The sequence below is a fragment of the Antechinus flavipes genome, chromosome 5 (assembly GCF_016432865.1).
Source record: "Antechinus flavipes isolate AdamAnt ecotype Samford, QLD, Australia chromosome 5, AdamAnt_v2, whole genome shotgun sequence".
NCBI classification, from domain to species: Eukaryota; Metazoa; Chordata; class Mammalia; order Dasyuromorphia; family Dasyuridae; genus Antechinus; species Antechinus flavipes.
Window position 1 is genome coordinate 194,071,656 of NC_067402.1, and position 26,933 is coordinate 194,098,588.

Sequence of the window (26,933 nt, forward strand, 5' to 3'; positions counted from 1 at the left end):
TCAAATCTTTCCTTGATTCGATCCATTTTTCATACAATTACCAAAATGATGTTGTTTAAACCAGAGGTCTGACTGTGTTAACATCCTACTCATTAAAAGAGTTCCTGTCCCTTCCAAGATCAAATATGAAATCCTTTATCATTTAAAGCTCTTTCCAACCTGTCTCTTCCTTTGCCTTGCAGATACACTTTATTGTCTTCAGCACTTTTAAAAGTCTAACTACAATGGCCTATTAAAACTACAACAATGAAGTTCCTTGCTCATGACACTTTTTGTTCTGTGTCCACGTCTGCATGCTGGCTGTTTTCTTTGTTGATGATGCTCTCTCTCCTTACTGCCACCTTTTTTCCTTTTTGTAATTTCTTTGTTTCTAATTTATGGAATAAAACAAGCCTTTCTATAATAGCATAATAAAAAAAAGATGATTGCACATGAAATTGCAAATCTATTACTTCCAAGTTATTATTCTTTTAAATATATAATAAAGTTTTCATGTAATTTTCCCCCTTTTATTTTTACCTCTCCCCCACTTAGAGATAACTACCATTAAACACAAATATGTACATATATGTAAAATCATTCTATACATGCTTTTATTAATCAATTCTTTCTCTAGATGGCAGATAATGTTTTCTTTCAAATGTCCTTTATAGTTAATTTGAGTCTTTATAATAGTCAAAATAACTTCTACACTCAAAGTTTTTCCTAAAACTATATTGCTATTATTGTATATTCTTCATTATTTTGTATAAGTCTCACTCAGGTGTTTTTTTTTTTTAAAACATCATCGAAATCACTTCTTTTGGCACAGTATTATTCCACCACAATCATATGCTACAACTTGTTCAACCATTTACCAACTGGCCAGCATCCCTGCAATTTCCAGTTCTTTGTCACCACAAAGAAGAGTCACTATAGATATTTTACAACATATAGACTCTTTTCAATTTCTCCTAATCATTTCTGAAAATAGATGTAGTGGTGGTAGTTCTGGGTCAAAGAATATAGGCAATTTAATTACTCTTTAGATGCAATTCAGATTTAAAATTGTTGGATCATTTCGCAATTCCACTAATAATGAATTAGTGTCCCAAATTTTCTAACATCTTCAACAAATGTTGTTTTCTCTTTTAGTCATTTTAGCCAATGTGATAGGTTTTAAATGATATCCTTACCTAATTTGGTAAATGACATAATATATACATCTATGCCCAATTTCTGCCATATTGCTTTCCATATTTTCCACCAATTTTTACCACATAACGAACTCATCCCCAAATCTTAGATCTTTTCATTTGTCAACTATAAAGTTATTATATTTGTTTGCTGCTATAAGTTGTATATCTACTCTGTTCCCCTGATCTTCCTCTCTAGTCCTTAATCAGTACAAAACAATTTTGATAATTACTACCTTGTAGTTATTATTTATATATATAAAACATATTTAAATAAATAAATATAATAAATATATTTTAAAAATCGGGTACTTTTAAACCTTCCTTTACATTTTTCTTTGATATTTTTGACTTTTTGTTCTTTTTAATGAATTTTCTTATTATTATTTTTAATTCAGTAAAAAAAAATGAGGGGGTAATTTAATTGGGATGACATTGAATATATAAATTAGGTAAAATTGTATTTTTATTATATTGGCCCTGCCTATCTATGAGCAATTAATATTTCTCCAATTATTTAAATCTGATTTTGTTGTGTTTGTTTTTTTGTAATTGTGTTTATATATTCCCTGTGTTTGTTTCAACAGGTTTTCTTCCAAGTATTTTATACTGTCTATACTTGTTTTAAATGGAGTTCCACTTACTACCTCTTCTTGCTGGTTTTATTTGTGATAGAAGGAATATTGATGCTTTATGTGGATTTATTTTATATCCTGCTACTTTACAGTTTCAACTAGCATTTTTAGTTGATTCTTTAGAATTTTCCTAGTGTATCATTATATCATCTACAAAAATAAATAATTTTGTTATTTCATTTCCTATTCTGATTCCTTTTTTTTCTCTTATTTCTATTGCTAAGATTTCCAATACAATATTGAATAATATTGGCATTCTGATTTCACATTTGGTCTTACTGGGAAGACTTCCAGCTTATCCTCATCACAAATAATGTTTGCTGATGGTTTTAGATAAATGTTTTTTTTTATCAATTTAAGGAAAAATCCATTTATATCTATTAATAGAAACTCATTTTGGACTTTATCAAAAGCTTTTTCTATATCTATTGATATAATTTTATGACTTTAAAAACTTTTTGTAATTGGTATAATTACATTAATAGTTTTCTTTATGTTAAACCACCTCTGCATTCTGGCTTAATATAGCTTAATAATAATGCATAATCTTTGTAATATATCATTGTAATCTTTAAACTCATATTTTATTTAGGATTTTTCAACCATATTCATTAAGGAAATTGATTTATAATTTTCTTTCTCTGTTTTTACTTTTCCTGGTGTACGAATCAGTATCACATTTGTTTCATAGAAGGAGTTTGGCAAGATCTTTTCTTTGCCTATTATTTCAAATAATTTATTTAATTTTGGAATTAATTAATTTTTAAGTGTTTAGTAGGATAAATTTGTCTGTTTCTGTCTTTTTTGTATCAGCCAAAGCATAACAAATTGCCCCCACCTTTTAGAATACTGAATTTCAAGACTCAAGTCAAATACTACCTTCTTTAAAAGTCCTTCTCCCAAGGGCAGCTAGGTGGTACAGTGCATAGCGTGCCAGCCCTAAAATAAGGAGTACCTGAGTTTAAATCTCGTCTTGGACACTGAACACTTTCTAGCTGTGTGGCCCTGGGCAAGTCACTTAACCCCAATTGCCTCAGCAAAAAAAAGAAAAAAAAAGGTCTTCCCCCATCCCTCCAGATCTTAGACTTCTTCTTTGGGTTTAATTTTCACCTGCTGTTCAGGTATCTTATATGTAAATATTTGTTTACATGTTGTCTCCTGCATTAGAATATAAACTTATTGAAGGCAGGAACTATTTTTGCCTTTCTTTGTATCCTCAGTGCTAAATGCAATACCTGACACAAAGAAAATTTAATAAATCCTTGTTAGTTGATTGATTGAATAAGAATTGTAAAATTTAAATTAATCATCAACTGCTTGTTTTAGCTAGGAAAAGACAACTTATTATTCTTTCTGTCTCTGTTTTTGTCATTCTAAATCTCAGATTTTTCCAACATAGTATATTTTAGCAGACCACTACATAATTCTCCTTGTCCTCCTAATTGTTTGAAGCAAGAAACAAAGTTGTCTGTCTTCTTTTGTACAATTTTTCTTACAAGGGAGATTCTTGTAATTAATTGATGAAAATTGTTTATTTACCACGCTTTTCCTCACAATAAAGACTAAGTATCTAGAAGTGCTTAAGCAAGGATCAATTCATTTATGGTAATCTCACCACGTTTTTTGGTCAGAGGAAGATGCACTCTTACATTTGTCTTTATTTAGCAAATAGCATGCTGCTGACATGCCCTGATATAGACAGTAACAAACAGAAAGTGATTCACAAGCTGAAAGCTGATTATCAAATTTGTTCTATCCAAGTTGTTTCTCATTGTTGCTATAAACATTAGGTTTTCTGGGTCTTCTGTATAAAGTGAAGTGAAATGGGAAAGATTAAGGCTCAGTTTCTTTAGTTAACAGCAAATACAAGACTCAAGCTCAAAGAAGTAAACAGAAGCTAGTGTACAAATAGAAGTAAACCTGTCTAATTAGAGCTACCCAAATGTTTTTTCACCTTGACACTGGTTTCTAGATATTGCCTTGTACCTTTCTGATTTGATGGACTTTCTATCCTTAGGCAGGGTCAGTCAATTAGTAATTCAGTCGATAAATATTTAATAATAAAGGTGCCAGTCCCTGTATTAAAAGCTGTGTATACAAATCCAAAAGAAAGCACTTACTCCCAAGGAATTCACAGGGGAGACAACATATACAAACAAGCTCCTTACAGGTTAATTTAAAAATAATCTCCAGAAAGAAGGTTAAAATAATCACCAGAAAGAAGGTTCTAGAATTAAAGGGGATCAGGAAAAGCTTCATTTAGAAAATGAGGTTTTAGCTGGCACTTAAGAAATCAAGGAATCAAGCAGGCAGAAACAAAGGAGAAAATTCCAGGCAGCATAGTAGATAGCTAGTGAAAATGCCTAGTGGCAGGAGATAGGGTGTCTTATTTGAGGAACATCAAGGTAACCATTGCCACTGAATCTCAAAATATGTTGATGGGAGAAGTACAGAAGACTGGAAAAGTATGGAAGAACAGGTTATGAAAGGCTTTGAATATCAAAGGATTTCACATTTTATTTTGGAGATGAGAGGAAGCCGCCTTTATTTATGTACTGAGTAGAGAAGTGTCACAGTCCGGATCTGCTCTTTAGGAAGATTACTTTGGCAACTGAGTGGAAAATGGACTTGAATAAGAAGACACTTGAGGCAAGTAGAAGAAATAACATATTCTTATGAGAGTCTAAGAATTAGCTGATAGGTACATGAAATAAGATGATGGCAGGATCAGAAGACAAAAAAGTGATATTTATGAGAGATATTTTGAAGGTTAATGGACCTTGACAACAAATTGGATATAGAGAGTGGGAAGAGTAAAGAGTTGATGACCTACCTTGGGAGTCTGGATCGTTGGAAAAAATATTGGTACTATCTACAATGAAAGGGATTTTTTGTGTATGTGTAGGAGAGGATGACAGAGACATGAATATGTTTATAGGCAGAAGAGAAGCAGCTAATAGACAAGAAGAGATTGAAAATAAGGGAGAGAGTGGGAATAATAGAGAAGATAGAATGGAATGGGATTATTTGTATAGTAGAGGGGTTTGCATTGGCAAGGAGAAGGTCTACTCATTAGGTGAGACAGGTGAAAATGAGGATCGTGATATCTAGAAGATATGAGTTGAGGAGGAAGGGAAAAGAAGAAACACTCAGCAAATGATCTTAGTTTTTCAGTGAAATATGAACAGGATTTTCAGAGAAACTTAATTTTTGTAGGAAAAAGCAAGTATATAAGACACAAGGACACAGGAATTGTTAATTACATGTGCTCACTCTGCCCATGATTCCCATACATTTATCTGTACTTATCTGGCTACTGTTCCTATACAACCCAAGGTACAACCCAAGGTACAACCCAATGAAATGTCAGATTTTACTGTTTTAGCAATAATAAAAACAATGAAGTTAACTCCAGGTATTTTGATTTAATTTGTCTTCCCAGAAGAGAAAACAGGCCAGTTTGCTGCAGCTAGAGCACCTTATATATTATCTGCAATGAGGCAAAATGTATCAAATGTTGGCTTTATTCTTACTCTTCATTATATTTGTATTAGCAGATTGTAAACCATAACATTCATCAACTTCATAGAGGACACCAAACTAGGCACCCTGAAGGAAGGAATGAAATCCTGAATAATCTCATGAGTAAATAAATGGTTAACTAGAAGTATGATAAATTTCTTTGGTAGAAAGAATTTGAACTTAGTATACTTAAAAAAGGAAAAAAAAATCCTGCACTTATACAGAGCAAGAAATAACTGGTTCTACATAAATGTAATGGAAAGAAATTAGGGATCAGAATAGAGCAAATAGAGTACTGTTATTACGCAGATTAATATATGAGCTTGATTATGATTCTTAGAAACTCTTAAAATTAAATGATGATTAATGAGTACTTAGAAAATTATACGGTGATTACAAAGAGCCATTGCTCTTGAATAGGTCATGACCCAAAGCCATTACTTGATAGGTAAAGTATATGGGAGGAAAAAGAAAAAAGTTTTCAAAAGATGAATTGCAAACTATAAGTGATTATCTGAAAAACTACTGCAAATTACTTATAAAAGAAATGCAAATTAAAACTCCTTTGAAGTTTCACCTCATGCCCAGAAACTGTACAAAGATGACCATAAAATGGAAACAGTCAATATCAGATGAGCTGTGCGGGAGATATATCTATCTTTCAAGATTTCTGTTTGGTCACTTGTATTAACCTAAAACAGGTATATGAATATATGATATATATGAATATGACTTTGGGAATTCTGCCAAAAATTCTGGAAATCTGTTTGGAATTATGCCAGAAATTCTTTAATTCAGTTATCTGTCTAGTGGGCATATGCTTTAAGAAGATTTCAAACAGAAAGATTAGATGTATTTGTATACCAAAGCATCCGTAGCAGCACTTTTTGTAGGACAAAAAAAAACTACAAAAATTGAATTTCCAATTATTGAAAATTGGCTAAACAAATAAGAATGTAATGAAATATAGTTGTATTGGAATAACTGACAATTATGAAATTTGAAGAAATCTGGAAAGAGCTATTTAAATGATTGCAGAGGGAAGTAAGTGGAACCCTATCACAGAGAGCTCTTGATCTAGAGTTATGTAAACTGGTTCAATGTGGGGAAGGCCTGACTGCAAAGAGAAGGAATCAGCATTTTCATCCCAATTTCTAACTTATGTCTTCATCTGAAGTCCAGAGGAAAAAAATCTCATTCAGAAAGATTAAGTATGTCTCATGACTAGGGTCTCCCCGAAAAGGACTGAACAGAATCTTTTATAGAAAAAGTATACATTATGCCAAGTGGATACGTGGCACAAAGTACTTTATTTCTTCTACCAGAAAAGTATTTAAAATACAAAAGATGAATTAGTATATATTAAGCAGTAAATATAAATATACTTAATACTTAAATTATTTGGAATTACAAATACTTAAATTATGAAACAATAAACCATAGTATATTATACTCTCCAAGGAAGTAGAAGCAATTTTTATAAGAACTGCTGAATAGATATTTTTTTAACTTTTGACCTATACTGTTTGTGCAATTCAAGCCTAGATGTCCTGGCAAGCCAGTGTTATTTCTTAGTTCTTCAAAATAAATAGCATTTTCATAGTACTTTAAGATTTGCAATGCCCTTTACAAATATTATTCCATTTTACTCTCATAACAAAACTGAGAGATACTTACACGCAGCTAGGGAGTGTCTGAGACTAGATTTGAATTCAGATCTTCCTGATTTCAAGTCCAGTACTTTATTTACTCCATCAACTGCCTACAACTTGAATTCTCTTCCTGGTTTTTTTTTTTTTTTTAATTATATGTTTTCTTCAAGAAGTGGCATAGATGTAGAAAGTACTCTCCATCTGGTAGCCAGAATCTTCAGAAGACTTTTCAAATTCTCACTCACAAAATAGCTACAGAGGCTGAAAATGTCTCCCTCTTAAGATTTCTGTTTTATCTCTTGTGCTTATGGAAATAAACCATCAAGAGCAGGTTCACCTTGACAAGTTTATGTTATCTATGTCACATACCTGTAGCCATTATTATAGCCATTATTATATGAGGAGGTGAGCAGGAAGAGAATAGAAATCACTTCTCAACCTTCTGAAAAACTGAAAAAAAGGTGTGCATCAATGAAGGAAGGACTCAAAGAGTCAGAAGTTCTCCTTTTTTTTAAAACTGTTTTTCTTTTTCTAATTTTAAAAATTATTTCTCTTTTGTTTATTGTTTTTTTAATTTATTGAACAAAAATCAAAATAAGAAAAAACAGAATAGAAAAAAGAAAGATAGAAAAAGAAAGTAAACAAAACAACACAAAACATTGTCATGTGCCTGGCAGAACATCAGAGAGGATTCAAAATATACAGTGATAAATTTCCATTTCAAGAAAGAATATATAATAATAAAAAATTATATTCTCCTTATTACCTTTTAAAGGATGATTCTTCCTAACTCATCTTGGATACAGCTTCTCAGAAACACAGGGTAGGGAATAGAAGGAAAATGAAAGGAATGAGCATTTCAATATTTCAAATTCAGTGCCCGAAATTGTGCTAAGGGGCTTTACAGTTAGGATGTCATTTGATCTTCCCAAGAAGTGCTATTATTGTCTCCAAAAGAAACCGAAGCAGAGATTCACTGATTTGATAAGGTTACACATGTAGTTAAATGTCTAATGCTGCATTTGAACTCACATCTTTGTAACTTCAGGCCCAGCACTCTATGCATTGCATCACTTAGCTATCATTAGTTACAATGACTAAAAAGGGATTGATTCATCAACACAAAGCACAAATCTTTCAGCAATCAGCCAAACGTAATTTCTTTTTTAAAGGAATACTAAATTGTAGATCAGAACATCATAAACATAGCTAGCATTTATACATTATTTTAAGGTATGTTAAGTGCTTTGCATTTGAATCTAATAATAACTTTCTGTGTAATATCCTCTAGATTAATACCTCCATTTTAAAATAGAAGAAACTGAAGCTTATTATATCTCTATATGGGAAGATGATATGTTTAACTCTTGAGATCTGTGTCTCTGGTTTGGTGTATCACTTAGAAGGGATAGGTATAATTTGATTTTATTGTGATGATATAAAAAAAGAAACTGGAGAAGGAAGAAGAATTCTACTGGAAGAAGAGGAAAATGAAATTAAAAGGGAATAAATTACTTCTTACGGAGAGGCAATAAAGATCTATAACAATTGAGGGAAAGAAGGGAAAGGGATGAGTATTATGTGAATCTTACCTGCATTAGATTTGACTCAAAGAGAAACTATCAGACATATTTACCTTCATAGAGAAACTTGTCTCATCCTTATAGGGAAGTAGAAGGGGAAAGGGGAAAGGAAAGGGGAAGCTAATACAAGGAAGGACAGAAGTAGAAGGGGAAAGGTATAAGAAAGGGGGAGTGACTGTAAAAGGGATGGGTTGTTTGAGTGAGGTGGTGGTCAGAAGCAAAATACTGGGGAGGAGGAAAAGGAGGAAAGGAAAAAGAAAAGTATAGTGGGAAAATCAAGATGGCAGGAAATACAGAGTTAATAATTTTAACTGCAAATGTGATTGGGATGAACTCTTCCATAAAACAGAAGCGGAATACAGACTAAATTAAAAGTGAGAATCTTATACTATGTTGTTCACAAAAAAGACATTTAAAGCAGAATGATACATTTGAGTAAAGGTAAAAGACAGGAGCAGAATGTATTATGCTTCAGCTGAAGCAAAAAAATCTAGGGATAGTGATCCTGATCTCAGATCAAGCAAAAGCAAAAATAGATCTAATTAAAAGAGATAGGAAACTACATCTGGCTAAAGAATACCAGAGATAATGAAGTAAAGTCAATACTAAATATATATGTGTGCCAAATGGTATAGCATCCAAATTTCTAGAGGACAAGTAAAGACAGCTGCAAGAGGAATTAGACAACAAAATTATACTAGTGGGGGGATCAACCTTGTTCTCTCAGAATTGAACCACAAAATAAATAAGAAAGAAATTAAGCAGATAAAAAGAATTCTAGAAAAGTTAAGTATGATAGACCATTGGAGGAAAATGAATAGAGATAGAAAGGAATATACATTTTTCTTGGTAGTACATGGAATTTATACAAAAATTGACCATGTATTGGGCATAAAAACCTTAAAATCAAATGCAGAAAGGCAGAAATAGTAAATGCATTTTTTTTCAGATGACGATGCAATAAAAATTACATTCAATAAAAAGCCAGGGGAAAACAGACCAAAAAGTAATTGGAAACTAAACAATCTCATGCCAAAAAGGAATGGGTGAAACAGCAAATCATAGACATAATTAACAATTTCATCCAAGAGAATGACAATAATGAGACCACATACCCAAATTTGTGGGATGCAGACAAAGTGGTAATAAGGGGGAATTTTATATCTCTAGATGCTTACTTGAATAGAATAGAGAAAGAGAAGATCAATGAATTGGTCTTGCAACTAAAAAAGCTATAAAAAGAGCAAATTAAAAACCTTCAATCAAATAACAAACTTGAAATTCTAAAAATAAAAGGAGAGATTAATAAAATTGAAAGTAAGATGACTATTAAAAAAATAAAACTAAGAGTTGGTTTTATGAAAGAAAAAAAAACCCAACTAAACCTTTAGTTAATTTGATTAGAAAAGGGAAAGAAGAAAATCAAATTGTTAGTCTCAAAAATGAAAAGGGAGAACTTTCCACCAATGAAGAGGAAATTAAAGCAATAATTAGAAGTTATTTTGCTCAACTATATGTCAATAAATCTGATAATTTAAGTGAAATGGAGGAATGTTTACAAAAAATATCGATTGCTCAGATTAACATGAGGAAATAAATTACTTAAATAATCCCATTTTAGGAAAAGCAATTGAACAAACTATTAATCAACTCCCAAAGAAAAAATCTCCAGGGCCAGGTGGATTTATATGTGAATTCTACCAAACATTTAGAGAACTACTAATTCTAATACTATGCAAACTATTTGCAAAAATGGGGAAAGAAGCCCCATCAAATTCCTTTTATGACACAGATATGGTGCTGATACCTAAACCAGGTAGGGTCAAAACAGAGAAAGAAAATTACAGATCAATTTCCCTAATGAATATTAATGTAAAAATCTTAAATAAAATATTAGGAAAGAGATTATAACAAGTTATCCCCAGGATAATACACTATGACCAATTATACCAGGAATGCAGGGACTGATTCAATATTAGGAATTGATATTAGCATAATTGATTATGCTAACATCATATGATTATCTCAATAGATATAGAAAAAGCATTTCACAAAATCCAACACTCATTCCTATTAAAAACACTAGAGAATATAGGGATAAATGGATTTTTAAAATCATCAGTAGCATCTATTTAAAACCACCAAGGGTCATATATAATGGTCATACCATTTTCAATAAGATCAGAGGTGAAACAAGGTTGCCCACTATCACTATTACTAGTCAATATTGTATTAGAAATGTTAGCTTTGGTAATAAAAGATGAAAAAGAGATGAAAAGAATTAAAGTAGGTAATGAGGAAATCAAATTATCATTCTTTGGAGATGGTATGATGGGACACTTAGAGAATCCTAGGGAATCAACTAAAAAACTGCTAGAAACAATTCACAACTTGAGCAAAGTTGCAGGATACAAAATAAATCCACATAAATCATCAGCATTTTTATATATTACCCACAATATCCTGCAGGAAGAGATACAAAGAAAAATTCCATTAAAAATAACTGTAGATAATAAAACAAAATATTTAGGCATCTACCTGCCAAGGCAAAGTCAGGATCTATATGAACACAATTACAAAATACTTTTGACACAAATCAAGTCAAATTTAATCAAATGGAAAAATATTGAGTACTCATGGGTAGTCTGAATTAATATAATACAAATGACAATATTACCTAAATTAACTTATTCAGTGCCATACCAATCAAATTCCCAAGAAATTGTTTTATATAGCTAGAAAAAATAATAACAAAGTTCATCTGGAAGAGCAAAAAGGTTAACAATTTTGAGGGAGTTAATGAAAAAATCCAAATGAAGGTAGCCTGGCTGTATCAGACTTAAAACTATACTGTAAAGCAGTGGTCATCAAAACCATTTGGTACTGGCTAAGAAATAGATACAATAGTCAATCAGTGAGATAGGTTAGGTTTACAGGACAAAATAGTCAATGACTATAGTAATCTAGTGTTTGACAAACCCATAGACCTCAGCTTTTGGGATAAGAACTCACTATTTGGCAAAAACTGCTGGGAAAATTGGAAATTAGTATGGCAAAAACTAGGCATTGATTCACACCTAATACCTATACCAAGTATAAATGGGTTTATGATGTAAACATAAAGAGTGATATTTTAAGCAAATTTGAAGAATAAAAAATAGATATTTATGGAGAAGAAAGGAATTTGGGGCCAAAGAAAAATTGGAGTACAAGTTTAGAAGGGAAGCAATAAATTGGAGGAAAAAATTTTACATTCAAGGGTTCTGAGAAAAGCCTCATTTCTAAAATATATAGAGATGTGACTCAAATTTATAAGAATTCAAGCTCTTCTCCAGTTGATAAATAGTCAAAGGATATGAACAGACAACTTTCAGATAAAGAAATTAAAACCATTTCTAGTTATATGAAAAAATGCTCTAAATTATTATTGATCAGAGAAATGCAAATTAAGACAACTCTGAGGTACCACTACACACTTGTCAGATTGGCTAAGATGATAGGAAAAGATAATGATGAATGTTGGAGGGGATGTGGGAAAACTAAGACACTAATACATTGTTGGTAGAATTGTGAATGGATCCAGACATTCTGGAGAGCAATTTGGAACTATGCACAAAGGACTATAAACTGTGCATACCCTTTGATCCAGCAGTGTTTCTACTGGGCTTATATCCCAAAAAGATCTTTAAGGAAGGAAAGGGACCCAGATGTGCAAAAATGTTTGTGGCAGCCTTTTTGGTAGCGGCAAGAAATTGGAAATTAAATGGATGCCCATCATTTGAAGAATGGCTGAATAAGTTATGGTATATGAATGTTATGGAATATCATTGCTTTGTAAGAAATGATCAGTAGAATAATTTCAGAGAGGTCTGGAGAGACTTACATGAACTGATGCTAAGTGAAATGAGCAGCACCCAGAGATCATTATGCATGACAAGAGCAAGGTTATATGATCAGCAATTTGGGTGGATGTGGCTCTTTTCAATAATGAGATGATTCAAGCCAGTTCCAATGGCTTGTGATGAAGAGAGCCATCTGCACCTAGAGAGAGGACTATAGAAACTAAGGGTGGATCACAACTTAGCATTTTCACTCTTTTTGTTGTTGTTTGTTTGCAAACAACTCATTTTTTTTCCTTTTTGATGTGATTTTTCTTGTGCCAGCATGACAAAAATGACATACCTTTATGTATAGAAGAAGTGTATATATTTAACCTATATTGGATTACTTGCTTGTCTAGGGGAGGGAGTAGAGGGAAAGGAGGGAAAAAATTTGGAACAGAAAATTTTGCAAGAGTGAATGTTGAAAATTATCCTTTCGTATGTTTTCAAAATAAAAAGCTTTAATAAACAAAAAAGAAACTGAAGCTTGGAAAGTATTGAAAATGAGTAACCACAAATTCATAAGAAACAAAAATATAAGAGGTAAAAACCCATGACCCCAAAGCATTAAACACAAATAGCCAAAGTTTAGGTGAAAAGCAGAGAAACCAAAGATTCTAATTCAAGAAGGTAGTTTTAAATGCATTATAATCACAGAGATTTGATGGGATAGAATTTATCACTCTAGATGAATTATCTTATTTGTTGGAGGGGATGTGGGAAAACTGGGACACTGATACATTGTTGGTGGAATTGTGAATTCATCCAGCCATTCTGGAGAGCAATTTGGAACTATGCTCAAAAAGTTATCATACTGTGCATATCCTTTGATCCAGTAGTGCTATTACTGGGCTTATACTAAAGAAGGGAAAGGGACCTGTATGTGCCAAAATGTTTGTGGCAGCCCTGTTTCTAGTGGCTAGAAGCTGGAAAATGAATGGATGCCCATCAATTGAAGAATGGTTGAGTAAATTGTGGTATATGAATGTTATGGAATATTATTGTTCTGTAAAGAATGACCAGCAGGATGAATATAGAGAGGACTGGCGAGACTTACATGAACTGATGCTAAGTGAAATGAGCAGAACCAGGAGATCATTATCTACCTCAAAAAGGATACTGTTTGAGGATGTATTCTGATGGAAGTGGATCTCTTCGATAAACAGAGCTAATTCAGTTTCAATTGATCAAAGATGGACAGAAGCAGCTATACCCAAAGAAAGAACACCGGGAAATGAATATAAACTGCTTGCATTTTTGTCTTTCTTTCCAGATTATTTTTACCTTCTGAATCCAATTCTTCCTGTGCAACAAGAGAACTGTTTGGTTCTGCACACATATATTGTATCTAGGATACACTGTGACATATTTTACTTGTATAGGACCGCTTGCCATCTGGGGGAGGGGGTGAAGGGAAGGAGGGGAGAAGTCGGAACAGAAGTGAGTGCAAGGGATAATGTTGTAAAAAATTTACCCAGGCATGGGCTCTGTCAATAAAAAGTTATAATAAAAAAATTTTAAAAAAACAGAGGGATTAATTACTGGAACAGATACTGTATAAAACATACAAAAGAAAAGGAACCTAGTATTTGACAAACCCAAAGTCCTCATTATTTGATGAAAACTGATAGGAAAATTGGAAAGCAGGCTTGATAGAAGTATAGACTAAGAAATCATACCACATACCAATACAAGCTCCAAATGGGAACATGACAAAACAAAAGGATGACATAATAAACAAAATAGAGAAACAAGAAAGACTTTATTTTTGTGAACTATGGATAGGAGGAGAGTTCATGACCAAACAAGGATAGAAAGGATAGAAGATAAAAATTTAAAATTTTCATTACATTTAATTAAAAATGGGTTGCACAAACAAAACCAATGAATGCAGTTAAAATTAGAAGGGAAACAATTTACTGGGGAGGGGGGAAACTTCACGATAAGTTTCTCTGTCAAGGGTCTCACATCTAATATATGTAAAGAACTAATTCTAATTTATAAGAAGATCCATTCTCCAGTTGCTAAATAGTTAAAAGATATAAATAGGTAGGTCTCAAGAGAAGAAATCTATGCTATCAACAACCATATGGAAAAATTCTCCATTATCAATAATTCAAGATTAAATTAAAATATAGTAAGTCTACATATATAAACAACTATAAGGTTCTATCTTATACCTACCAGACTAATAAAGATGACAAAAAAGAAAATGACAAATGTTGGAGGGGCTAGTAGGCACATTAATGAACTGTTGTCAGAGCTGTGAATTGGTTTAAACATTCTAGAAAGAGATTTGGAACTACACTCAAAACTGTGCAAACTCCTTTGACTCAACTATACCACTACTGGAACTTAAAAACTTAAAGTTAAATAAAGTAAAGTTAAACGTAACTTAAAAAGATAAAAGAAAAGAAAACTGAAAAAAGAGCCACATGTAGAAAAATACTTATGAAAGCTCTTTTTTTGATAACTTTTAAAATTATTATTAAAGCTTTTTATTTTCAAAATATATGCATAGATAATTTTCAACATTCATCCATGCAGAATCTTGTGTTCCAAACTTTTCCCCTCCCTTCCCTTCACTCCTTCCCCTAAATGAAAAGTAATCCAATATATGTTAAACATATGCAATTATTCTATACATATACATAATCTTACTGTTGCCATGTATTATGATCTCCTGGTCCTGCTCATTCACTTAGCATCAGTTCATGTAAGTCTCTCCAGTCCTATCTGAAATCATCTGCTGATCATTTCTTATAGAGCAATAATATTCCATAATATTCATATGCCATTATATGGCTTATTCAGCCATTCTCCAGGAAGCTCTTTTCTGTAGTTGAAAAAAAAGAACATGAAAAACAGGAATTCTCCATCTATTGAGGAACATATGAATAAATTATGACATGAAAACATAATCAAATGCTATCTTACTATAAAAATTATACAGTTTTAGTTCCCATAGGACATGGGAAGACAAATGAACTGACAGTGAAATGAGCAGAAAAAGTATTTACATAATAACAATAATATGAAGAAAATTTTTTTTGAAAGATTTGAGAATTCTAATAAATGCAATGGTCAATCATGATTTCAGAATATAGATAATGAATTTGCTTTTTATCTTTTGAAAGAAATAATAGATTCAAGATCAAGAATGAGAAATAAATTTTTGAATGCATTAAATATGGGAATTTGTTTTCTTCAAATATATATATATATGTATATTTGATTCAAGGACTTTGTTGTCTTTTTAAAGTTTTTTCATGGATGCCAGGGCTTGGTAGATGACAATGACAAGGAGTGACAAGGACATGACAGGAGGAAGAAAAAGAAAAAAAAAGAAAATAAGTAAAAAACTTTTTAATGTAGAGAAAAGAACAGAAGGAATGACAAAAAGAAGGCAAAATAAGCAGAACAGCTTTGAAAACTGAAGTTGATCTTATCATACACTTTTTTTTTTAAAAAAGTATGTTGTAGTTAAGAAAGACCTGAAATTTCAAAAACAATCGTCTTTTCCTCTTTTATATATGTAAATATATATTTTACAAATGTAAATGCCCATTCTATTTAGTATTAAGTAAGAATTTTTAAAATAATTTTAAAATAAAGTGAAGAAGTAAATTGCTTCAAACATTTTGAAGAACAATTTGGAACTATTTCCAAAGGACTATAAAACTGCCTGCTCTTTCATCCGATAATACAACTATTAGTTCTATATCTCAAAAGGATCAAAGAAAAAAGAACAGAAATTATATATAAAAATATTTATAACAAATCTTTTTGTGGTGCAAAGAATTGGAAATTAATTGGGAAATGGATGAATAAATTGTAACATATGATTATGATGGAGTACTATTGTGCAATAAGAAATGATGAGGTGGGTGTTTTCAGAAAAACATAGCAAGAAATATATAAACTGATGCAAAGTTAAATGGGAAGAACCAAGACATCATTATATGTAATAACAGCAATATTGAAATGAGAATCAACTGTGAGAGACTTGGCTACTTTGATAAATATGGGAAGTTAGACTTATCTTCTTATGTTCAAATCTGGCACTTCCTATTTATGTGGCTCTGGGCAAATCTTTTTAACCCTGTTGCCTCAATTTTCTCATCTGTAAAATAAACTGGAGAGAGTGATAAACTAATCCAGAATCTTTGCCAAGAAAACTCCAAATGAGCATGATTCAAATATGACTGAAATAATCCATGAAAATTTCAAAGATTTCATGAGGAAAAAAATACTATCCATTTCCATAGAGAGAATTGATGAAGGCTGAGGGCAAATCAAAGCATAATTTTCTCGCTTTTTTATATTTATTGCTTTTAAAAATGTGGCTAATAGAGCAATGTTATTTATGATTTCACATGTATAGTTGATATCATATTACTTGCATGTGGGAGAAAGTGGGAAAGAGGGAAAGAATTTGGAGCTCAAAATTTAAAAAGAAAAAAGGTTAAATATAAATAAATAAGAAATTAATTTTTTAAAATAATTTAAAAGAAAGAATAAAGAATGAAAAATTAAAATGGTCTGATATTTTTATCTATCCTCTTCGATTTCCCTTTTCTTTGTTCAATCAATTAATCAATCAGCAAGCATTAAGTAACCATGTACAATGTGATAGACATTTTGCTAAACACCGAGGATACACAAGCAAAAATAAAACAAACCCAGCCCTCAAAGAATTTACATTGTAATAGGAGAGAGAATGTGTATAAGTGTTGGAGTATACAGACTATACAAAATAAATATACCTAATGCAGTTTAGGAAGCACACATTAATTAGTAGCTGGGTAGACTAAGAAAGGTTTCATGAATATACTGATACTTGACCTTGAAGAAAATTCCAATAAGTCAAGGACAGAATGCATCCCAGTTAGGAGAGACAGCCAATGTAAAAAAAAAAAAAATCAAGAATTGCTGGATTGCAAAGTCGAATATGGAGATTAAAATGAAAGAAAAGAAGACATGAAAGGGAACTGGTTGTGAAAAGCTTGAAATGTCAAGCAAAGGAGTTTCTCTCTGATCCTTGAGACAAAAGGAACTAGTTGATATTTTTTGAACAGAGAGAATGACATGATAAGACTTGCCTTAGAAGAAAATCACTTTGGCAGCTATCAAGGTTGGTTTGAAGTGGGAAAAGGTTGGAGTCAGAAAGAAAAAATAGGACTTCCTTTTCTTCTATATTGTTTTCTTCCTTTTTTCTTCCTTTTCCAATACTCCACATTTCCTTATCCCCTTCTCTTTTTTTCCTATGCCTTCTTCTCTAGTAGTCTTCTAATCTATTTAAATTTAAGCTGAAGGAAAAGGACTCACATACAAATGACAAAGATTCAGTTTAGGTATATAGAAAACTTTCATGACTTCTTGGGAAAATGAATTGTACTAAATGGATAAGGGAAATTGTGCTATATTCTTTCCTAGAATTTGTTAGGGAAAATGTAGATAGACATCATGCATGGTATGGTTTAACTGAAGTCCTTCTGGTAAACAAGTATGGCCTCTTTAATAAATATACACTCCAAAGATGCTTTGCTTTCCACATTTAATCCCAGTTTTGTTGCATATTTTTTGTTAATTTACATAAATGAAGTAGTATATGATATGATCAAGAGAACAGTGGATTAGGAGTCTGTACTATATGTTTAAAAGGAACAGCAAGTCACATAACAGATTTGAGATTTCATATACAATCATCTTTTTTCTATTCTATTGTTATGGAAATGTTTATTTTATTTTTAAGTTCAGAATAAAATAAATAAAATTTAGTGAATAAAAGAAAGTCAGAGAGAAGAAGGAGAAGAAGAAGAAGAAGAAGAAGAAGAAGAAGAAGAAGAAAAGAAGAAGAAGAAGAAGAAGAAGAAGAAGAAGAAGAAGAAGAAAAAGAAGAAGAAGAAGAAGAACAAGAAGAAGAAAAAGAAGAAGAAAAAGAAGAAGAAGAAAGAACATTGGATCAAGAATCAAGGGACCTCAATAAATCTAGGGTTCTAACCATTCTGGAAAGCTATATTTGAAAGCATACCTCAAAAATTATCACTATGAGTATGTTTTAATTCAGTGATACTGCTTCTAGGCATATAATCTGAAGAGACCAAAGACTGAGTAAAAAGACGCCCACACCCAAAATATTTATAGCAAAGCTCTAAAAACAAAATGGGTGCTTATCAATTGAGAAAAGGCTCACAAACTATGATAAGTGAATATAATAGAAGAAGAATGATGAATATGATGAACTGAGAGAAATTTAGAAAGACTTGTACAGAGTAATTCAAAGTAAATGAGTAGAAGCATAGTTGGTAGAGTGGATAAAGCACTGAATTTGGAATCCAGAAAATCTGAGTTCAAATCCAGCCTCAGACATGTAATAACTGCGTGACTTTGGTAAGTCACTTAATCCTGTTTATTTCAGTTTCCTCATCTGTAAAAAGGAGATAATATCATCTACCTCTCAGTATTGTCACAAGGATCAAACCACACAAAATGACATGTATATGTATCTATACATAGCACTCTATCCATTTAGCAAACCCCACATACACATGTAAACATACACACGTGCATGCATATACACGTGTGTATACACATGTAAATATGTATAAGCTTCTATGTGTGTATGTACAAATACATGCGTATCTATGTATCTAGAAATGATAGCCTATCCACTGAGCAAACTAGCTGTTCTGAATGCATGCACATACACATAGATGTATATATATGTAGACACACATAAATATGTGTATAGATACATGTATGTATCTCTATCTATATATCTATACATGACTTTCTATTCCCTGAGCAAACTAGCTGACCCATAGATATGTGGATACATATAATTGCACACACTTATACATGCATGTATATATGCACACATGTGTATCTGACTGTATGTGTGAATGTATTTATCAGCTAAGTGGTAGAATGTATAGAGAGTTGGGCTTGGAATCAGCTAGACTCATCTTCCTGAGTTCAAATTTTGCTTCATGTACTTACAAGTTATGTGACCCTGTGCAAGTCACTTAACCCTATTTGCCTCGATTTCTTCATCTGTCAAATGAGCTGGAGAAGGAAATGACAAACCAAATAAAGGGATCTTAGACATAATTTAGTTCAATTCCTTTGTTTATTGAAGAGGAAAAATGGGGTTCCGAGGGGATCAAGTTACAAAGGTTCAGAGGACATCAAAGTCACAAGGTAGTAAATAAGAGCCCTAAGATTAATTTACATTACTGTAGCGTTTGTAATAAGATACCATTTATATAGCACTTTAAGGTTGAGGAAGAGTCCTAAATATATATACATACATGCATACATATACACGAAAGAATTGAACTAAATTATCTCTAAGGTCCCTTTTAAAAGTACAGGGGAAAGAACACTGAAGTCAAAGAATTTGAGTTTACTTCATGCCTTTAATGTTTGCCACCTTTCTGGTCTTGGACAAGTCCATTAAGCAACCATTCTAGGCCCCAGCTTTCTCATCTGTAAAACAGGTTGGACTAGATGATCTCCAAGGTGCTTTCATAGGATCATCCTATGAAGTATTCCATCTTTTAACCTCAGATAACTCTTAGAATCCATTACCTTTTCCCAAGTTATGCTGATGGACTTTTTCTATTAAGTGATTTTTTTTCTTTTTGAGATGTGGGGAACAAAACCCAAATGCATCATTCCTGCAACGAAAACAGCCAAGACCGTTACAGCCTCAGAATATTTTTAGTGTCTCCATCATGTCAGCTGCTGTTTTTGATTGCTGCCACTGTGATCTGAATGCTGATGTCTATTGTTTTTCTTAGATAATTTCTCTGAGTAGCTAAAGTGAATAATCATTAGTATTTTTAATATAGCTATTCCATATAGCAAATTACGGTGCCATCGTTATTTTAGATTTAATTAATTTCCTATTATAAAAAAGATTTATGGTATGTGTTCATATTTTCCCTTTCCTAAATCTTTCTCAGGGAAATTTTATTGATCAACTTCATCTTCTAATTTTTTCCTTAGTTATTAACATGTAAGACCTCAGTCTAGGGCAGACACCAATATTTCATTGCTATCCTGTCAAACTGAGTCTGCTTCTTTATTATTAGAAACCTTAAAGAAAAGGAACTTTTCCCATAATTTCATTACTCTCCCTTGATGTTTCTTTTCTTTTTCTTGGTTCTCATTTCATTCTGTAAGTTTTCCTTTCTTTCTGTATTTTTCTTCTCTTTTATCCTACATGACCATAAATGTGGCTTTTAAAAGGTAATAGCTTATAAAAGTAGTAACTAATGTTGGAAATCTTTGGTAAATCTTTGTTCCACTGATCAACTCTTCCATTCTTTGCCTAAGACCAAGTGGTTTTGATTGAAATTTGTAGTATTTTGCAATCTTAGTTATAGTCTCCTTCCTACTTTTTTTCTTGAGTTTTTGTTCCTTCAAGTGAATTTTATTATTTTGTCTAATGCTATAAAATATCTCTCTTTGATTTTAATTGCAATAATTCTAAATCTATGGAATAATTTGAATGACATTGTCATTGACCCAGGCACGAATACTGAATGTCATACTTATTATTTAATTTTTATTTTGATAAAAATTTATTTTATAGTTGTATTCATACAGATCTTACATGTGTCTTGGTAGATTATCAGATAGTTAATAAAATTGGTTTTTGAAAAGGGAATTTCTATCATAGCTATTCATCTTAGGTTCCTTCCAACCACCCAAGAATGTACAGAAAAGATAATGTTTTTTGTGGCTTATCTTTTACCCTGTAACTTGATTAAAACTATCATCTCTATTTTTTCAGTGACTTGCTCAGGTTCCCTATATAATTGTCATTTGCAAATAGCATTCATTTTTTTCTTCTTATGATTATTTTCACTTGCAAGATTATTGGGAAATTTCCAAAGTTATTCTCATAAATAATGTCAGATCTTGATCTTAAATAGATAATTGTGATCACATTAAGAATAGCTCCTTTTATTACTACAACTTTTAATGTTACAAACATAAATGAGTGCCTTATTTTGCTAAAAAGAAAAATCTTATCCCCCTACATCTCTTGAAGTGATTGGCAATTTTTTTCTGTAAGTGACTGGATTAATAAATATCTTTATCTTACAGATAAAGAGGCAAAGGCAGAGGTAAAATGTATAAAGAAAGAGAAAGGATATTTCCATAAGTTTTATTAATGAAATTAAAAATATAATAATAATTGATTGTAATTTTTGTTAATACAGATCTACAAATAAGAAAAATGAGATTCCTTTGAAGTGATAACATTTTATTTTAATTGAAGTTCAAAATTACACATTCCCTAACACAAAATAGAAAATATTCATCTCTTAATCTGCAATGAGATTTTATATATTTTGTCTGAAAATGTCTTTTTGCTACAAATAGGTACTAATATAATACTGATATCAATCCATGAGCATATGATTATAATTGAGAATATATTCATTACTTAGAAGACATTTATAGAACCTTATTACATTATTTTTTTGATATTTGATTTTCATGTGTGCTGCTAGAACTGGGATTTGTGCTCAGAAACTATATATGCTGTAAATTTTTATGGTGATGAAGATTTTAGTTTTTGTTTCATTTTTAGTATAGGGAACGTATAAAGTAGCTTAATATTACTTGTGACTCAAATAATATTAGTCATCATCAACTTGACTTTATTCCAGTATGTTTTATATAAGTGTCATTTTACCTTGTTTTATATTAAATTAATTAAGAAGCATCAAATCTGCAGCAAAAGCTTATTTCTAAAATCATGGTTGAGGTCAATTCTAAGTTCAAAACATTGTAACAAAACTTTTTTTTTCCTTTACTTCATTTATTTTGATATGATGGATATGTAGTTGTAATATAAATAAAATAAAATGTTACAGTAGGTAATATTCATTGCACTCAAAACACCGTAAAGTTATAATTGCATCATTGTAATCGTAGTGTGTCTAACAGCAGTGTGAACTGATAGGAGCACCATAGGTTTGCTGAAACTACTCAACTTTCACTGAAATGTGAAAGCAGCCACAAACAAAATGTAAACAAATGAGTATGACTATGTTCCGATTAGACTTTGTTATGGACATTTAAATTTTAATTTCACATGATTTTCATATGTTATGAACTATTATTCTTTTTTTTCAATCATTTAAAAATAAAAAAATTTCATAGCCTATATGCTATACAAAAACTGGATAGAATTTGGCTTGCAGATCATAATTCGCTAAACCTCCAATCTATTGCAAAATGCATGTGATTTTTATTTGCATAATAATATGATTTATCATACTTATAATTTTCCCATCGTTCTTGTATCCCTGCTATAAATTGAACCTGGCAATAACGAATACTTTTTTAAAATATGTTTGTAGTTCTGGATACTATTTGTTTCAAAATTGTTGCATCAGTATTTATAAATGATAAGAGGGAGCATAATGTAATGGGTTGGGATTAGAAAGAATAGGTCTCAAGTCTTTTCTCTATACAAAGTGGTTATGTAAGCATGACAAATTCATTTAGCCTCTCTGTGTCCTAGACAAACATCTATAAAAAATGGAATAAATTGGGGCTGCTATACCAGGGTGGGGTCTTGAACAGGAAAGTTAATCCAAATTCATTATCAACAATGTCCTTCAAGAGACTGAAAATTTTAGACTTTAGAAGAAGAGGAGAACTCTGGAACTTTCTAGTTATTGCTTATTAATAATATTTCTCTTATTTCCCCATTATTTTCTATTGAGAGGTGAAACCTTCTCAGTGAATCATCAATTGATATGACAAACACTTCATCTAGGGTTTCTAACTATGGGTCTTATGAGGGGAGACAATGTAAGGAGAAAATGGAAAGATGGATGACATGGACAAAATCAAAGGGGGCAATCCTCTTTGATAAGACATCTCAAAAGGAGTAAGGGAGGGAAAGAAACAGTAATAGCATTTCATAGAGTCGGTCTATTCCTCTGGAACATCTGATATAGTCCTATTGTTTGGGTGTGATTTCAGAAAAGTTCTTTTCCAGATAAGGTTACTTGTAGAAATTCTCTTTTCTGCTAAAAATGAGATGGACTATATAAGTTATTTATAATAAAATATTTTCAAGTGTTAATCATATTCAAGTGAATAACTCCTAGCAAAAGTGGATGTCTCTTTAAGGCATATAAAGCCAGTATTTTTCTAAGATACCTAACTGTACTGATATTCTTTCCCCTAACATAAAATTGAGACAGTTATGATATTCTCTAAATAACAAAATCATATCCTGATTTTATAAATCTTTGTATCATTTACCTAATTATCCCCATACCATTGTAAGAAATCAATGGACCTTAACTTAAACAAGAATATATAATTAGTAACACTAGCTAAATGCTTAGTGTTTTGAAATATAGAAAAAGACTAAAATTCTAGACTAAATAGCTCAAGTCTTATATCTGTATCTTATTATAGTAACTCAGATATGTTCCAGTATTTGCTTATAAGATAAAGATTTTATATTGTATTCATGCTGATCATATGACATGATTATAGAAATTTGCCACAAAAGAAGAATAGGGACATGAGGGAAATGTTTCCTTATTTTGATGTCAATTCCAAGGGAAAATTATATAAAAAGTTAACTGCATTGATCCAGACTAAATGTCACTCAAGTGGGATATTTTCCAGAGAAAATATTATATTAGAGAAACTGAGGCAGGAAAATCCTATCTTAGCCCATGATAAGAGTCATTCTCCCAGTCTTTTCCACAAGAACTTCACCTACAATTTGCTTATGTAAACCCCTATAGAGTTTTTGGCATCATTAATTCATTGGCTCAATAGCATTCCTTGATGTCCATAACTGAAGTCAGAATCAGAATAATATCAGTTACAGTTCCATAAAGTCTCAAATAGCAAAACCCATTATTCAGTTTCAAGTGTATTCAACTCTCAAAGATTACATCTCCTAGATAACAAGTATTGATTATAATTTCACGTTGGTAACAATGACAAATTCATCATGAAAAATCACATTTTGATATAACTAGTACTCATGTTGAATAGATTTCCTCCAATAAATTCAACATTACACAAATTATTTTTGCCTTAAGATTCTTAATAGCAAATAAAAGACTTGGGTTATGCAAATATAATAATTCCAAATTGTATATTGAGGACAGGTTTTATGAAATATTGTCTCTAGTAAAACATATTCAGTTATCAATCATGTTCAAATGGACAAAAATATAGACTACTGTCTTCAGAATTTCTTTAAAAATGGAAAAAATCTTCAAGATGACACAAATAATTTGTATACATTTCTACAGATGTAGAACACAAGTAAACATAAATAAAGTCAGATTTCCCATTAAAGTGACACAAAAAAATTCATAAGTTACTACTCTTCAATAATACAACTGAAATCCTATTCCTATTTCCTATAAACAAAGGAGGTTCCTAACTTTAACCTCATGACTTAATAGATATACTTCTTTGTTTCACATGTTTGTTTACCTTTGTTTAATTATACTTATATCATTCTGAGACAACTTGATACTTCAAGAACTGAACATATGATAAGTTCAAACATTAATTTAACTCTTGCTTAGGCCATGGAATGACTTCAAATTCAGATGAAAACACAATCTTTCCCATTTGTAATTTATTATAGTAATTCAAATGCCTCAATATTAATCTAATAATAGAGTCAGTACTGCAATGGGAAACTTCCAGTATTTGTTTATTCTGATGATAGAAATTTGCTATGAGAATTTTAAACAGGGACATGGTTATAATAGCATCAAAGCAGGTCATCAGGGTCTATATCACTATAGGTAGCCTAGCATATGAAACCAGGAAGTTTCTTTTTCTTTCTTTTTTTTTCTTTCTTTAATTTCTTTCTTTCTCTTTCTTACTTTCTTGCTTGCTTTCTTGCTTTTTCTTCCTTCCTTCCTTCCTTCCTTCCTTCCTTCCTTCCTTCCTTCCTTCCTTCCTTCTTTCCTCCCTTCCTTGCTTCCTTCCTTCTACTCGCGTTGTGAAAAAAGAAACAGAACAAAAGAGGAAAACCATATACATATACTTAGTGAAAATAATATGTTTTGATCTAGATTCAGACTCCATGGTTGTTTCTCTGAATATGGATAGCATTTTCTATCCTGAGTCTTGGAATTGTCTTTCATTTTATTGCTGAGAAGAGCTAAGTCTATCATAATTGATCAGAACACAATGTTGCTGTTATGTGTACAAAGTTCTTGTGGCTTTGCTCATTTCATTCAACATCAATGCATGTAAGTCTTTACAGGTTTTTCTGAAATCTGCTTGCTCATCATTTCTTATAGCACAATAGTATTCTATTACATTAATATATCACAATTTGTTCAGCTATTCCCCAATTGATGGGCATCCTCTTAATTTCCAATTTTTTGCTTCCACAAAAAGAGCTGCTATAAATATTTTTTGTATATGTAGGTCATTTTTCTTTTTATGATCTCTTTGGGATACAGACCTAGTAGTGGTATTGCTGGATCAAAAGGTATGCACAGTTTGATTGTCTTTTAGGCATAATTTCAAATTGCTCTGCAGAATGGACGGATCAGCTCATAACACTACCAATAATGCATGTGTTCCAATTTTCCCACATCCTCTCCAACATTTATCATTTTCTTTTATTGTCATATTAGCCAATTTGATAGGTATAAGGGTACACCTCTGAATTGTTTTAATTTTTGTTTCTCCAATTAATAGTTATTTAAAGCATCTTTATAAGAGTATAGGTGGCTTTAATTTCTTCATCTGAAAACTTTCTGTTCATATTTTTAAATCATTTATCAATTGAGGAATGACTTGTATTCTTATGAATTTGATTCAGTTTTCTATATATTTGAGAAAAGAGGCATTTATTACAGAATTATTTGCTGTAACAATTGTTTCCCAGCTTTTATTAATGTTCATTAATGGCTTGTTTAATTTATTTTTCTAAAATGGGATTAAATATTTTATTTCCTCTTCCTTTAATCTAGACAATTTATATTTTTGTAAATATCCATCTATTTTACTTAGATTGTCAGATTTATTGGCATACATTTAGGCAAAAACTTCTAATTGTTGCTTTAATTACCTCTTCATTGATGATGAACTCATATTTTTCATTTTTGATATTGGTAATCTGGTTTTTTTCTTTCTTTTTTTAAAAATTAAATTAACCAAAGGTTTATCTATTTTATTGTTCCCTCCCACAAAACAGCTCTTAGCTTTATAAACTAGTTCAATACTTTTCTTAATTTCAATTTTCTTAATCTCTCTTTTGATTTTCAGAATTTCTAATTTGGAATTTAATTAGGAATTTTAATTTGTGCTTTTTCTAGTTTTTAAATTGCATGTTCAATTCATCAATTTGCTCTTTATTTTATTATTGTAAGCATTTTGAGATATAAAATTTCTTCTAAAAACTGCTTTGGCTGCATCCCATAAATTTTGAAAAGTTGTGTCATTATTG